The sequence below is a fragment of the Crocuta crocuta genome, unplaced genomic scaffold (genome assembly GCF_008692635.1).
Source record: "Crocuta crocuta isolate KB4526 unplaced genomic scaffold, BGI_CrCroc_1.0 scaffold317, whole genome shotgun sequence".
Taxonomy (NCBI): Eukaryota; Metazoa; Chordata; class Mammalia; order Carnivora; family Hyaenidae; genus Crocuta; species Crocuta crocuta.
The window spans coordinates 3541678-3549200 of NW_027530984.1; the positions used below are offsets into that span (position 1 = coordinate 3541678).

The following is a 7523-nucleotide window of genomic DNA, read 5'->3' on the forward strand; positions in this document are numbered from 1 at the left end:
CCAGTTTTCAGATCTATGAACTCTAACATACAAGATAAGGAAATTGGCCTGAATACTCATGGTACTTTCTGAGCTGTATTTTCAACCTTTCATATGTCAACCAGTGAAGTGAGTTTGTTCCCATTACTATTGTTAATAAGGTATAATGTTATTGATTTTTATGCTAAATGCTGTTGGGGAGTAACTTTCATATATGATAAGAAATTATATATATTTCTTGCATTTATTGATTTGCATCTACATATAGAAATACAAATATTCAAAAAATTTGCAATAAGTTTTATGCACTAAAATTTTTATGACTTAATTATTTTCTTCAAGTGTTTGTTCAAATATCTTCTCCTCAGTGAGGCTTGCCAAGTTCAGCTTTTCCAAGAGAGAGCCTACCCATCACCATTTATACCAGTATCTTACCTTAATGTTCTTTATAGCACATGCCATTCCATTATATATATATGTATATGTGTATATATATATGTACATATATATATACACAGGAGTTATCTGTCTGCTAGAACATTAGCTCCACAAAAGTAGGGCTTTTGCCTCTTTTTGTTCTCTACTGTCATTTCAAGCCAGGAAAGATTCTAACTTGGTGAATGAATGAATCATAGCATTAGCTATCGTGATTTTAAAAAAAAGAAAAAGAGAAATAAAAGGAAACTAAATGATTCACAATGGCGAGACTGCTAAATAATAACTTGATATAAATGTTCAACTTAAACCTTCAACACCTAGCATATTTTTTATAACAAAACACTTTTCTTGTGGAGAGATTTTTAAAAAAATTATAGCATTATGTGAATAAAGCAAGACCTAGAATTGTATATGTAACATAATTACAGTGTAAATATATATACCTATTTACAGGAAGTACTGAGGGAAAATGTTCCAAAATACTTATAGTGTGGACATTAAAGGTTTTATTTCTAAATATTTGCAATTATTATTTATCAACTATGGTCAGATGAGGCAAAAAAGGAAGAAGAAAAAATATAGTAGTGATTGAGAATTGAGTATTAGAGATAAATAAACTATCATGCTAAGGCACTGTAAATATGAAGACATTAACAGCTAATGGTAGTACATGATGTTTTTGGACTACTCTCTGCATGTAAGCATTGTTTGAAGTTGTTTTTGCTTTTTTGGTACAGTATACTTTACACTGATGGTACATGCCAAGGTAGGGTTCCCCAAGCCCCTCCCCTTCTTCAGGGGATCTGGGATGAAAACTGTGTAGAGGTCATGAGATTCTTAGTATGTTAGGGGATGAGTTGGGGGTAAAGATTACCCAGCAGTGAAGGGTCTTTCTCTTCCTCTTTCTCTTATTGGGACTGGTGGTCCAGGGGTCTATTACTCCTTAGAGGCTATGTGGACCACAAAGTCCACCACTTAGTTGCTATAGCTAAATTCATCATCATACCAGGAAATGAGCTTGAGAAAGTGATCATTAAGAGCAATGCTAGCCCCAGAATCAAAGGTGGAAGAATGAGTGTCAGTGTTAAAAGTTAGAGGAGACAAACTGGTTCTCTGTGTACCCCAAGATGCCATTGAGGGGGTCCTCTGATGCCTACTTCACCACTTTCTTGATGTCATCATATTTGGCAGTTTTCGCCAGGCTGCAGGTCAGATTTACAACTGATGCGCTGGGGATGGGGACATGGAAGGCCATGCCAATTAGCTTCCCATTCAGCTCAGGAATGACCTTGCCTATGATCTTGACAGTGCCAGTAGAATTAGGGATTATGTTCTGAGCAGCTCCTTGGCCATAATGCCATAGCTTTCCAGAGGGGCTGTCCAGTTATCTGGGTGGAGTCATGAGTCCCTCCACAATGCCAAATTTGTCATTGATGACCTTTACCAGAGGGGCCAAACAGTTGTGGTACAGAAGGCATTGCTGACAATCTTGAGGGAGTGGCCATACTTCTCATGATTCATTCTCATCACAAACATGGCAGCAGCAGAAGGGACAGAAAGAATGACTCTTTTGGCCCCACTCTTCGAGTGAGACCCAGCCTTTTCCATGTGGTGAAGACTACAGTGGACTCCTCAACATACTGAACACCAGCATCATGCCATTTGATGTTGGTGGGATCATACTCCTTGAAGATGGAGATAGGTTTCCCATTAATGAAAAATTTCCCATTTTCAGCCTTGATTGTGCTTTTCAATTTGCTGTGGGTGGAATCATATTGGAATATGTTGATCTGTAATTGAGGTCAATGAAGAGGTCACTGATGGTGACAATATACATTTTGCCAGAGTCAAAAGCAGTCCTGGTGACCAGATGTCCAATCCAGCCCAATCCATTTATTCTGACCTTCACCATCATGGCTTGGGGACATGGCTGACACTGTACCAGAAGATGCAGCTGTCTGTCAAATGGGAAGGAGCAGAGAGCCTGAAATTCTTTACACAAATAAAATTGTTTAATTCTCATAATTACTAAGTGAGGTCAGTGTTATGGTTGTTATTATTAACATCATTGTCATCCCCACTGTAGATGCCCAGAGAAAGCATACTACTTTCCAAATCTGTCCACCTAAGAAGTGGTGATTTGAATCTGATTGAGGGTCTGTAGTCTTAACCTCTGATTAAGCATAAGAATGGTAGTAATTGCTTCTGAAATAAGAATAAAGAAGAAAATATTTCATTCACGAATTTACATCTTATTTATTTTCAAAAAAAAAACAAAGGCATATAAAATGTTTTGTTTACTATTTAAAAGGACTCATTTGGGTTTAGCCAAACATGTAGAGCAATCTTGAATGCTTGGACATGAATGAGCAAATTGCTGCTAGAATGTAAATTGATAAGCTATAGGGCACCTATTGTGTTATAATTATAGTGTTTTAGTGACATGACAGGCTACTCTGGTCAGCAAATGGCCTTGATAACTCAGAATTCTGTACATATGCAGCCCAGGGTTTGTTTTATTATTTTTTTAATACATAATGTCATTAGGGCTTTGTGTCTAGATGCCATTTTGAAGTGGTCTGAAAACTTTTTTTCTATATTAGACTTCATAATGTTCTCTCTTTTCATAAGATTCAATAAAACACTTATGACTCTACCATTACGTGGTAGAAAGAACATGAGTTTTGGAATTAAACTGGTTTGAGTTTGAATCTCAAATGAACACTTCACTGTATGATAGCATTCATGAGGCAGGCACAATAGCTAGTATAGGACTTAGAATGGCAGTTCAGGTGAGAGGTTTTAATATTTCTGTAACGCCCAGAGTATATGCCATGTGCAGTTCCATAGAACTAAATAACCCATGTCATTTTCAAAATTAACAATCCTGGGTATTTAGTATTTATTAATAACAAATGGATTAGTTATATAACTATAAAAGTGACTGAAGTCACAGCTGACCGTTGAAAATGCCTTTACAAAACATATACTTGATTCTGTTTTCAGTAAAAACAGTTCAGGAAATTTAATTTAGGATGCCAGGTGGCACAATAGGTTATACATTAACTTGTCCCCTCTGGAAAATTAAATTTGAATTTGGCTCTGGTCACAAATGAAATGAGTCATTTGGTACATGCCACTAAGGATACTCACAAAGCCAAAATGACATTTCATTGAAAAATCACCTGTTAAGAAAAATGTCTGCAGTCACTGGGGAAATTTTCAAGAAAAATAAACAAGTGCATAAGGCAAAAAGAGAGGAATCTAAGGGGCTACTGTAAATTACAGGCTTGCTGAAAATCTGGAGGAAGGAAAGTACTATAATACCTATGAGTTTTTATTCAGCCACAAATCTGAATTTTAGCCTGTATTTCCTTTTTTTTCCAGTTTCAGGATTCTAGGAGATTATTCACTTAGTTCCCAAATAAAATTGGCTTTTTTCCTTGTCACAGTTTTAGCCAAATGTCAGTTTGTATCAAATTATCATGGATTACTGAGCTCACTGCAAGGAACCATCTAATTGTGATTCTAAACCATATGTTTAGCTCTTCCTGTTCCTTTCAGGTAAATAAATAATATAATTATAAGGACTATTCTTTTCTCATTTAAAGGACTAAGAAAACGTATAATTGACAGACTTCATAGATAAACTTAATTTGACACTAATGTTTATTCTTTTCATTGTTACATTCTTGTCCATGTAATAATCACATAGTAAGTATTTAGACAGATGCTGAGATTAATAATGGTAAAATTTCCAGCACAAACAGAAAAACCCAGTTTTTTTTCACATTCACTATTGGAGAAATATACTACATGAATATTAAATTCATCGAAGTTCCTATGTTGGGTGTTTTGTATTGGGTTCTAAATAGACACTGTCAACTCCTTGTTTTGGGGTCTTCAGACCTGAAGAGACACTGCTTTCTGAGTCACGCCACGCCCACCTATATTCCAAGAGTATTATCTAGACCATACTGTTTCATCACTGCTTCCATTCCCCTTTCTAACAGTTGATGCTTTCAAGTTCCCAGTGGTCCTGGGCATCCAAGCCGCCAGACCTCCTTGTGCCAGGGAAACCAAGGTCATCTCTAGCCTACACTTTAATCTCAGCAGGCAAATTCCAGAGCATTCTGCTCCATCACTGGAGAAAGCTTATGATAATAATTTATACTGTGACTAGGCAGTGTTAATGACAAAAATTTATTCACTGCATCCCTCGTTTTTATCCCCAACAGTACTTGCTAGGCAAAGGTCCTTGCTTAGCAATCTTATTAGACCTTAAACAAATGGACAAAGCTCATTTAAGTAGATTAAGACAATAGGGTCATGCAACAAGATGTACCAAGAAAAAAAAAAGCCATAGGATTTGCATATGTTAATTCACTCCTTCCTTCTTCCTAAGTGAAAATGTAGTTTTATGAAACAAATGCATTGACCTCTGGCAAGCCTTGCTTAGGAACAATGATCTTAAATGTATTAATATTCTCTATTCACATAGAAAGGAGAAGCCATTGCAATTGGAATAACTGAAAAAAAAAACCCATAATAGCAAATCAAAATAAACATACACACATAGATATATCTGACTCTTTTATATAAAAAAAGGAAAAAAGATCTTTATAAGCATAGCTTCTGTCTTTATCTGGCTTAAATGAAAATTATGTTTTTTGTATTCTATTAGTCTTATCATCTTAGAAACTCTAAAAACTAAAAATGATTGTTGGTGTGGTAACATCTAGACCTAATGTCTCTAGGAAAGGCTCAATAGATACAAATAATATAAAACTTTCTCTGTAGTTTTCAAGCATAATGGGTGAAATTATTTCTTGGCTTTGATTATTTTCAGATTTTTAGAATCTGACTTAAGGAGTCTGGCAATTATAGAAACAATGAGAGACAAAAGTTGGCAACATGGTTTGTCTCACTTCTAGGAGATAGGTATTGAACATGAGCCAGTAAATAAACATTTTCTTAGGCCTCTGCGTGATGACATATTTCTGCCCTAGACATTCTGGAGATAAACACCACTTTTCAATGATAGGTATAAAAACTTTCAATTTACTGTCTAAATATTTTTTCAGCTACCAAATTGAAAAGCAATTGGCAGTTTTATTACATGTTAAATCCGGTCTTAGTTTTTCAGAGCTTCTTTTGTTACCTTTAAAATAGAGTTCCAAATGTTTAGCCAGAAGTTTTGAAAACACTTTAAAATCAATAATGAATAGAAAAAGAGCTCTGTGGGACTTTCAGAATATATTTCCTTAGTCATGCCATTATAGAAACCATTTCTAAGGATTGGAAAGAGTATACTGTGTCTGAGTTTGGATTTATTTGAGGTTAACATTGCAAAGAGAACAGGATATTACTATATTGTATTTATCTAATATTTAAAATTCTCTGGGACTTTTGACTCAATTTGTTGGAAAGTTTGAGATATTCTATCAACATTATTTTTTAATCAATTTGTCTTAATATACTTTTAATCATATATATGTATGTATACATATAGTATTTCTCTGCTTAAATTCTTCAGTAAATCCCTGTTGCCTTTAAGAGTAGAACAATAACAGCAACAACATACATGCAAACATACACGCAGTTCTTTCAGGGTCTTGCTTATAAGCACCAAAACAACTATGGCTATTTTAAGAGAGAAAAGTTAAACTTCTTGGAAGGCCTACACTAGTAATGGGTAACTAATGGAGAATCCTGGAAGACATTTGGGACAAATCAAATCTAAAAATACAAAAGTCAGGAAAAACAGAAATTATTTTTTTTTTTTTAGGACAGTTATAGAGGCAACATAGCCTTTTAGTTAAGAGTATAGACTCTGAAGCTAGCTTAACCGAGTTTGAATTCTGGGTGTGCTGCTTCTTACTGTGTGAGCTTGTTTAAGTGGCTTGGTTTTCTCTAAATGAGAATCAACCATATCTATACCTCATAGGGGTTGGTATTAGGTTAGGGAAAGCTAAACTCAGATAAAAACTCCTCCAAATCTCACTAACTTAAAAATAAAGAATTCATTGTACGCTCATGAAACATGTTCATTATGGGTTAGCTATCTTACAGTTCCGATTAGGAGATGATCTCTGGAGCATTATAAATGGCCATTAAAAGAAAGCTAGAGGGTATCATATTGGCAACTAGTTGGTAGGCCTGAAAGTGATACATATCATTTCTACTTACAACTCACTAGCCAGAAATGGTTAGTTGGTTCCCAGAAGGCATCAGGGAATGCAATCTTTTTTTTTTTTAATGTTTTTTTTTTTTTAATTTATTTCTAGGAAAGAGAGAGAGAGAGAGACAGCATGAGCAGGGGAGGGTCAGAGAGAGAGGGAGTCACAGACTCTGAAACAGGCTCCAGGCTCTGAGCTGGCAGTCAGCACAGAGCCCGACGCGGGGCTCGAACCCACGAACCGCGAGATCATGACCTAAGCGCAAGTCGGACGCTTAACCGACTAAGCCACCCAGGCGTCCCTCAGGGAATGCAATCTTATGAAGTCCAGAGTATTCAGCAAGGAGCACCAATGATTACTAAAAGTTCCTAATGGAGTTTATATTTATAAAACACTGAGAGGTGGACTTGGCACATAATTAGACCTATATAGGTGTACTTACTAAATAAAATAAATAGGGTAATTCTATGTATGGTCACAGTCAGAGCTAACTTTAACAAATACCAACCATCTTATTGTCTTTACATCCTTCATTTCAGATACAACAGCGAAGACTGAAATTTAGGTACTTTCATAACACCTTTCCTTTTGCTAGGTGTCAATTCTCTGTTTCCATAGTGAGAAGTGGAAGAAATAGATGTTGTTTCCTCTTTTTCCAGTGGAAGGAAGGTTCAGTGTTGAGGGTAGCTTAAATCATGAAACGTTAACAAAATTACTTCCTTGGCTACCCGATTTCCACATATATACTTCTACCTATATTTCTAAAAATACTACTTCCCCATAACATAACCAACCTTAAAACTGCAAACATACCCAATTTCCTCCAGAAAAGTAAATAATCCAAAATCTCTTCAGTTACTACAGACAGCTCCAAGAGTCGAGGTATCTAAGTCCAAGATTTCTAGGTGATACCTTTTATTTCCTTAA

General features: G+C 35.6%; 1 pseudogene; it reads right to left on the minus strand.

Moving 5' to 3' along the window:
- Positions 1–1353: 1353 nt before the first annotated feature.
- Positions 1354–2329, minus strand: LOC144236557 (glyceraldehyde-3-phosphate dehydrogenase pseudogene; annotated as a pseudogene).
- Between the last annotated feature and the right edge of the window lie 5194 nt (positions 2330–7523).